We start from the raw sequence: 8,804 nt of genomic DNA, 5'->3' as shown, positions 1-8,804 counted from the left end.
GCTCTAGAGAAATCGTACCGATTGCATAGTGGCCGTAGTCGTGGGTACTTACAGTCAGTGGTTTTTTCATCATGAAGTATTAATTGCTTTTAATTAGATAACTTTTTAATTATTGCTTGAATCGCAAACATATCAATTACAATGTTGTAGGGCGCCTCAAATAACCTCCGAATCAAGCATATGTTTCGTGCTCAGCTTTGCCTCGTTGGTTTTTCCGAGAAAAAACAAAAGCGCGCTAGACATCCAAAATGCGAAATAGACACGTGCTCGTGCGCCGCTACTCAGGCGCTCCCATGCGAATAGCCACGGACGGATACACGGCTTTACTAGCGGCGGCAACTCGATGCAGTGGACCTTCACGCGATGTGGTGGTCGCGGCATCATGAGAACATGCCGCTGAAGCATTGTTAAGCGTAGAGGAGCCGTACGTGGGGAGGGGTGGGATTTCGAAGCCGGGAAACCGTGACGGGGCACTTGGGACTGATTTTACGCACTCTTGTTGTTCTGTAGATAGGCGCGCCCGGAAAGTATGTTCATTTTGTTCCCTTTAGCAATAGAAACAAACCTTGCGCAGGCTATGTCCATCTAATGCCTTTTGGCGGATCTCTACGGCCACCATATGCTGTTGTCGATTACGTAAATCCCTTTAGTTTGCCGTGTCAGTGCGTAGATATAATTAACGGGAGATCTCAACTGTACCACGCTAGTGACCTGCTCTTCAAGAAGACAGTCATGCCCTTCACGAATGATCAGAAGGCTAAAATGATCATGGCTCTGGGGGCGGCCCACTGCGACAAGAGGAAGGCAGCCAAGCTATTCTGGATGTGGCATTATGGAGGAAATCGTAGTCCGTCAACAATAGAGAGTTATAGCTCAGCGGGCGAGCGGGCCCAGCACTCTTATAGGCAAAGTTACACCCATTGGGGTGTATATCTGCCACACAACGATAATCGACATCTGCCTTGCTTGCGTTTCCTTTTTTCAAAACGCCGTGCCCGCTACTTTCCTGTCGGCAATGCTATGTCATGCTGATAACGCGCATGCCGTTCGTTACTGGGAAGTACCGGGCTCGCAGCGTTAGAGAAAGGAAATGCGGACAAGACAGATGACGACTATCGTTGTGTGGCAAAAGGGTGCAATTTTGCTTAAGAGTGTGCACACGCACCGTCACGTCGAGAGCTTCATCAGCCAACGGCGCAGTGATCGAGTTGGTCGAGGCGCACGGCGCTGGCCACAGCTAGCGCGTGGCGCGCACGTGTTGGCGGGTGTGGCATCTCTCGGCTGGCGTCGACGACGACGACGCTCCGGAGAGCACGCGGCTGCCGCAGTCCTCGCGGCGGATCGTCTCACGGCGGAAGTGGTCGTCCTCAGTCGGTGAGTGCGTTTCGCGTTACCGCGTCGCGCGCGCATTCGGGAACTCATTCCCCGTTTTATCACTGCGAAATAATTAACACCATCAAAAGTGAACGGGGGAGTAAATATGTCGGTAACTCGAACAATTACGCCCCTTTTTTAGGTGTAAGGGTGTGAAGTTACAAATTTACACCCCCTTTACGTTTAAGCGTGTAAATTATTTTACGGTCCATCCCGACTCCTATTCTCACAGCGGCGCCTATACCGGGTGTGGGTGCGCTATGTGTCAAATCACGTATACGAAACGCGTAGAGCCGTGTAAGTTCACTGCAAACTCCGGCGAAATTTTACCGGAGCGACAGAGAATGCGCAGGCGACGTTAGGATGAAGAAAAAATAAACGACACGAGCGCTTACTTAAGTGTCGCCTTTTCCTCGTTCGTTACCCATGATCTTGAAAATAAGCTGTGAACGTCAATCTCTCGCTTGGGACCTCTACTCTTTGATTCGGCCAGCGTGATTTCTGTTCCTCTGCCCAGGAATTCCTTAATGAGTCCTACCCAATGGCTTATTGAATTGTATCTCTCATCCTTTTTGTTCGTTCGTTCGTTTGATTGTTTGTTTGTGTGTGTACTTTTCGATGGATGATTATTGATGCTTCTTCTTCTTATTTTTTTCCACTTTAACATGTAATGTAAGCTTTCAAGAGCACTTACTATATAGGAGTCCTGGAAATTTATTTCTGATTACAACTTGGGATAATCTAAACATTTTTTGGCCAATCCCCCCTAGTGGTTATGAGCCCCATGTTCGATGGACAACAGCAACGATAACTGTGGTCAATACGCAAGAAATAAAAGAAAATAATGAAGAAGAAGCATAAGAAGAATACGCAAAGACAGCTTGTTCTTTAAAGTTTCCATTGCGAACCTTGGCCAGTCCTTCCTCGTGGGTACGTGCTATATGTTAAAGGCGACAACAACAACAAGTTGCTGTGGATTATTACGATTCCCTTACATGGCACGGAGGGGCACGTGCAGCATTCCCTTCCACGTTCGTAGCCACACTCAAACCCGAGTCAGTCCAGGCATGTCGTTGCACATGTGCCTTGCACATAGGAGTGGCTTAAGGCAATTGCGTTGGCACACTCTGAGAGAACGATCTGAAACATTTGTTCACGGCAACGTCAAGACGTCACATGCAGCGGACCTGAGTGCGCCTTGGCAACCGGATACTACGTGGACAATGACGTCTTTCTTGCAAGTCCGTTTCAGCTGAAGATAAGCCGCGTATGTATCTGGCCGCCACAGCGTGGGATGGTCAGGGAAGCTATGTATTTTAATATGAAGGGAATGGCACACAAAGTGACGCATATATACACTCAAAACAAACGCACACTCGCACAACGCACACAAAACGTACTTGTGGAGGCAACTGACAGAGTAGTCAGTCAGTAAAGTACTTTAGCACAGCGTTACCGTTCTGCTGCTGCCTCTGCCGTCGACTGCGCATGCGCAATGCATTCGCCGTGGAATGATGGGCAGTGCAAGGACTTGTCTAACCTACGTGCTTGCTTCACACGTTCTTGTGGCTTCAATTATTACGCTTTATCTGCATTTATTGGCCTGAATTTCAAAGCAATCGCATTTTTTTGTAAACGCACGGAGGCCATAATAATCTGCGCCACCGGTGGATCCAGGGGGTGGGGAAAGTCGAATTAACTCGATTAAAAATAAAACGAGACTACCGCTCTTACCGAGTAGGGGAAAAATTATTCGACCGATCTCCCAGTTCTTGTATCAACGTAGCCGGGGTGCCGCTTGTGTCAACGTATAACAAAGACTGAACGTACTGAAACTGGGACATAGTCGTTCCGTTACGGTATACCGGTCTCGAAGAAATGGGGCAAGATGTATATAATTAGACCGAGTATAGTTGGTGCGCTGTATGCTGCTTGGGAGACACGCTGTGTCGTAGTGCGGAAACACCCCGGAACACCTGAAAGACAGATCATCGCAACGTATACGGTCGAAGGATTTCACGGCTCCTGTATTGGACGCGTCATTTTTTCTCGGCTGGCCATCGGTGCGCCAAGTGCCTTATGTACGAGGAGAATGAGGAATGAAAATTTCACAACAAAAAGCTTTTGCGGAAACCTCGATGGTCTGTCTCCCATAAGCGATCTGTTCTTTATTGCGTCTAGAACCACTCAAAAACGTTATATGACAGTTTTCATGGTTTTACGAAAAAGAAAAAAGCTAAATCACTCACGAAGTCTTTATTTTGAGGAAATGCGGAGACTGCTAAGTACAATCACCAGGCAAATTTTGAAATGTCAATTAGGGGTTAAATGAAAAATTTTAAACCCTCGTTTTTGGCCCATATAGAAGCGTTATATGAAACACTTCAAACGTTTTTACTTTTTTTGTGGGTAGACTATAAATGGCAAATATTTCATATTTCGATCAAATGAGTGCCATTTTATGGTTGACGTGTGCCGAAAGTTTGAAATATGTAAGGCAATTATGTGCTTTATTAATAATTACTAAATACTCTTCTCCCAATTTGTGTGCTTTATACATGGCATGTAGTTGCTGTTCCTTGGTCTCCTTGGTAAACTATGCAAAGTATTGAGCTTACATTTCGTAAAACTAAGCCGCGTGTTGTGCGGGACGAATTTTGAGCGTTTGACCTCTGTAGCTTAATTACAGCCTTTGTAGAAGGTTACTTATTCAAGCGTTCCGCAGTGTCGTACTGCCGTTATTTGCTATGTATACTTCCCAAAGTCATAAAGCAACTGCACAAGACGTCCACTGCAAATTCAGTCAAAATAGTTAGAATATTAGGTGTAAAGTGTGGCGAAACTTTCGTGTTCCTGGTGCAAATAGAGGCTTTTCAAAGAGTTGCCGAACCTTCGTATTTTCCCTTCATTTCCCGGTTTCACGTGTCATACCAGGTTTGCAGTTGGTTTCATCGGTGTCTTCGGCGAACTAGATATATAAGGCATCTTGTTTATATTTCGTTAATATAAGGGACAGTGCACGGCTAATGTGCACGCAAAGTTCGAAATATGTGGGCCAATGGCGGAATTTCGAATAAATTATGCGTGCAGATGCTCCAAAATATATGTAACTGGGTTTTAGAAGTGGCCCGAAATTTAGTCCGCTGCCCTGACATCACTAAAAAAACGCCACAAAGACCAAGCTTATCAGAGATGTAGGAAAGGCTCTGCCCCATTAGTGTGCGAAGTGAAATTCCTGGGAATATATATATATATATATATATATATATATATATATATATATATATATATATATATATATATATATATATATATATATATCCTATAACTTGTGTTCGAAAGTATGAACTTTTTGCTGTTTCCCAGTACGTGTCCGGAAGGAACTCTATGTTACACAAAGCTTACATTTGGCGAAAATATGTGGGCCACGCTATGGGTAGCGTGAGCACAAAACTTATAGTGTTTCGCTTGGTTACGTCATCTGCAATAAATTGCGTAATCGAGCGCTCCACAGCATGTAAGATTTCGCAAGCTCCTGTTGCATATCTACAAATGCCACCAAGATCAAAGTGATAGCAACAACAGGCGGACTGATATGGAAAACCTGTGCCCGAACTGAAAGGCGTGTGGATCACATACAGCTTTTGCGAAAAACTTCTAAAGAGATAGGAAGAATATTTTCGAATGTCCCGCTGCCATTATTAGATGCGTTTCTCAATACTCGGAAATAACTCTGCGCGGCGTAATATTCATATTTAAGAGTAATGCTCGTATTTAACAGGCTAGTTGGTTTGGTTATTCATGATCGTCAAATACTAGCGCGTAAAAAACAAGAGGCGAACGTAAAGCGACATACGCATACCCTGTGCATGTCCTTTCTTGTTTTTGTTTTTACGCTCTCGTATTTAACCGCAGGTGGTAGAGATTATGCCGGAGTGCCTTACTACGGCATGATTTTTATAATCAGATCATGATTTTGGCACGTAATACCTCAGAATTTAGTTTTAATAATTTAAGTGATACCTAAACAACAAGGGCGTTCAAACGAAAACGAAGACTTCAAGTACAATAAAAAATGGTCAAACATGGGATCAAGGGTCGAGCAGACGCCGTGTCGTCCCGACTTTATTCTCGTCTACATATTTTTGCGCCGTAGTTCACATGAATCCATATATCTCTCTCCCTACCTCTCAACGCCACTTCACGGCGGCTCCCGGATTTTGCCTCAGCCAATGCGCTGGCGCACCCTCTGGTTTGCGCCACTACGCAGTATTATTCTAGCTCGCTATAGCCATACAACTCTCGTCACCATTAGGACCCTTATTCCCTCGACAAGCATCGCACATGACCTTCGTCCTCGTGAAATCGTTGCGTCGACGTATCACAGTGCGCATCTGCATAAGCTGGTTTTGCATTTCGGCATAGCTTGCTAACGGTGTAGAACGTAAACACGAGTACTTCATGTGACATTAAGTATGTCACCTGTTCGGTGCGTAAACGCAAGCATTTTCAACAGTGTGCAAAATCTGCGTAATCTTTTCTTTTTCTTCTTTTCGGCCCATGAAAGGAAGGTGAGGATAACGGAAACGAGAAATATAAAGCTTTTTTTTTCTCTCTCTCTCTCTTTCATTTATCCATCCATCCATCTATTCGTTGGTCCGTCCGTTCGTCCTCTTACGCCGAACCAATGGCCAACGTTGTCTACCTGCTTCGGCAGCTATATGTATGTGCTCCTGGTCGTTATGCCGTCATAGTCGTTCCATACGTTCGCCATGCATTCGTTGTCGCACCACTATAGTGATGCCGTCGTGATAGTTCAATCGTCGTCATACCAGCTTCGTGATCTGACTCTGGTCATGCTATTGTCGTCACACCTTCTACTCCGACCCAGTGGTCCAAGTAGCTTCGTGATGCCGTCGTGATCATTGTATTAATTACAGCTTTGACATCCAAGTCTGGTCATGCCGCCGTCATTATGCCATCGTCGTCGTCGTCACGCTGTGTTTTGTTGTTGTCATCACTTCAATGACGTCATACCATTGTCGTTATGCCATCGTCTTCATACCGGCTTCGTCGTTCCATCGACGTCAATCTTTCTTCGCCATTGTACTGTAATTATACTGTCGTCATTCGATAGCGATTATGGCGCCCTTGTCATGCCTTCGTCGTCAGTCGCTATCATGCCTCCATTTGTGAAACCGTCGCCGTGATGCTGTCGTGGTCGTGCCATCATCGTCGCTCCAGCTATGTCATCCGACTTTCGTCATGCCGTCGTTGTCAAACCATTGTCGTCATACAGGTGTCGTGATGCAGACACCGTCACGCCATTGTCATCGCAGACTCTTCGTCATCCATCGTACTCACGTCGTTGTCTTGTCATCATCGTCGGTGCATCGTTGTAGAGTCGTCGTTATGCGTTCGTCCTCATACCGTTGTGGTCGTGCCATCGTCGCCACGCTTTTCTTTTAACCATCATCATCACTTCAGCATCACCATGCCTGTCGTCGTCATACCTCCTACGTTGATCCATCGACATCATTCCTTGTTCGTCATCTTATCGTAATTGTGCTGTCGCCGTTTCGTCATGATTACGCCGCCGTTGTCATGCCATCGTCGTCATAGCGTTGTCGTTACACAGACGTTATCGTGTATCCGTTGTCATGACGTCTTGATCGTGTGATCACCGTCATTCTCGCCTCCTCATGCGGTTGCTGTCGTACCGTCGTAATCACACCGTCGTCGCCACCTCATCCTCCTTATGTCGTCGTCATACCATGGTCGCAAAATTTAAGAATCGACATCTCATTGTCGTCATGCCGTCGCCGTTATATGCCTTTGTCGTTCCATCTATACCATTCCTTCTTCCTCATTCCATCGTCACTGCATCGGCGTCTTACAGTCGTCGTCATGCCTCCATGCTCATGGGAGACCCTGCCAAGCGAGTGCCATAGCAAGGCGGCATGATATCGGTGTAAGTGGCATACAGCTGAATCAACAAAGGTGTCGGAATTACCGCCACACGTGTTGAATAAACGGGACTTCAGGAATATGGTCTGTCGCTACATTGCTCGATTGCTATTCGCATTGCCGTCGACAGCCATCGCGAGATGAGTTCTGCCGTAATTTTTCTCGACACAGATCGCGTACTGTTGTGGTACTGCCATGCCGCAGTGCATATAAGTACTGTCACAGTCATCTCGTGAAAAAAAAAGAACACAGAAGCAACGAAGGCGAAGAAAGAGGAGGATAGAAAGTGAGGGGAAAGGCAGGGAGGGTAACCGGAAGGAAAAGCTCCTGGTTTGCTACCCTACACTGGGGAATGTTAGGGGGTCGGACGAGCGTAGAGAGAGAGAGAGAGAGAGAGAGAGAGAGAGAGAGAGAGATAACACATTTACTTCTAATATATGTTTTCTCCTACACAGCGCTGTGAACTTCCTGTGAACTATCTATCTTGTGAACTAGCGCTCATAAACGGTGTCGTCCACACAATACTTTTCAAGTGGGTATGCCTTGTAGTCTCACGCACTAGAATTTGCAGATTGCAATATGTGTCACAAGAAAATTAGCTAAAAACTTAATTAGTGAGTTTTAGTTCGTTGTTCCATTATGCATTTCATCGTTTTGTGCAAGTGATGTCTGCCTCTTCAAATAAATTAGCTCATGGACTAGAATTGTGCTATCTGCCTCAGTCAGTCAAACAAAATTTCTTTGAAAGTATTCGCTGAAACACCCTGTATACACAGTGTCCCAACTATCATGCAGCAAGATTTTAAAGATATGCAAATGCCGCGTAGCTGGATAGAACCAAGCTAATGTTGTTTGCCGTCGCTTGGAGAGACTCAGATTATTTTTTGCATTCCGTCTAATGACGCAATTAGTCTTAATTGATCATTGAACTTCTAAATATTATAATTAGACTAAATTTTTCAGTGAGGAAACTGTAGAGCAACACGAAAAACTCCCGCTGCAGCGCTCTGTTGCTCAGTACGTGCTACATAAACGTCTTTTTTCAAGCGTGAAAAAAACCACGTGAATACACGCAAAGTGCCTCGAGCGGCCAGTCGCGATCATGAATACGATCATGAGCTATAGGTGAGAGGGAAGAAACATGGAAATAATATCGGAGGCGAAAAAGAAGTTCTGCAAGCACAAAGCTCATTAGACTTCTCTGTGTATTATACATTACTGCACAGAACTGCGCAGGATTCGGGGTAAAACAGCTAATTGGTATGTAAGTCTGAGCAGGTTAATAAGCCCAAATGAGTGAACAGGTCTTCTTTTATTTTTTATTACATAAATATATGGTACATTGAGCTGACCTTCGGTATCATATTACCGGGTATCCTGAGAACCGAAATTCAAAGGGAATTGTCAGGACGTCTTAATGTACACCGTTCCTGATGAAGTCCGATCGAGTGAGACAAATTTGG

General features: G+C 45.2%; 1 protein-coding gene across 1 annotated transcript in view; it reads left to right on the top strand.

Annotated features, from left to right (window-relative positions):
• Positions 1-1,237: 1,237 nt before the first annotated feature.
• The window catches only part of LOC126536990 (cystinosin-like), a 268,412-nt gene continuing 260,845 nt past the window's right edge, over positions 1,238-8,804 (top strand). Inside the window, exon 1 of the mRNA XM_050184071.3 lies at positions 1,238-1,374. The gene's annotated coding sequence lies outside the window, so the exon portion shown is untranslated. The remainder of the gene's footprint in view (positions 1,375-8,804) is intronic.

Source organism: Dermacentor andersoni, chromosome 4 (genome assembly GCF_023375885.2).
Source record: "Dermacentor andersoni chromosome 4, qqDerAnde1_hic_scaffold, whole genome shotgun sequence".
In the NCBI taxonomy this organism is placed as follows: Eukaryota; Metazoa; Arthropoda; class Arachnida; order Ixodida; family Ixodidae; genus Dermacentor; species Dermacentor andersoni.
This window is presented reverse-complemented; position numbering and strand designations above follow the sequence as displayed.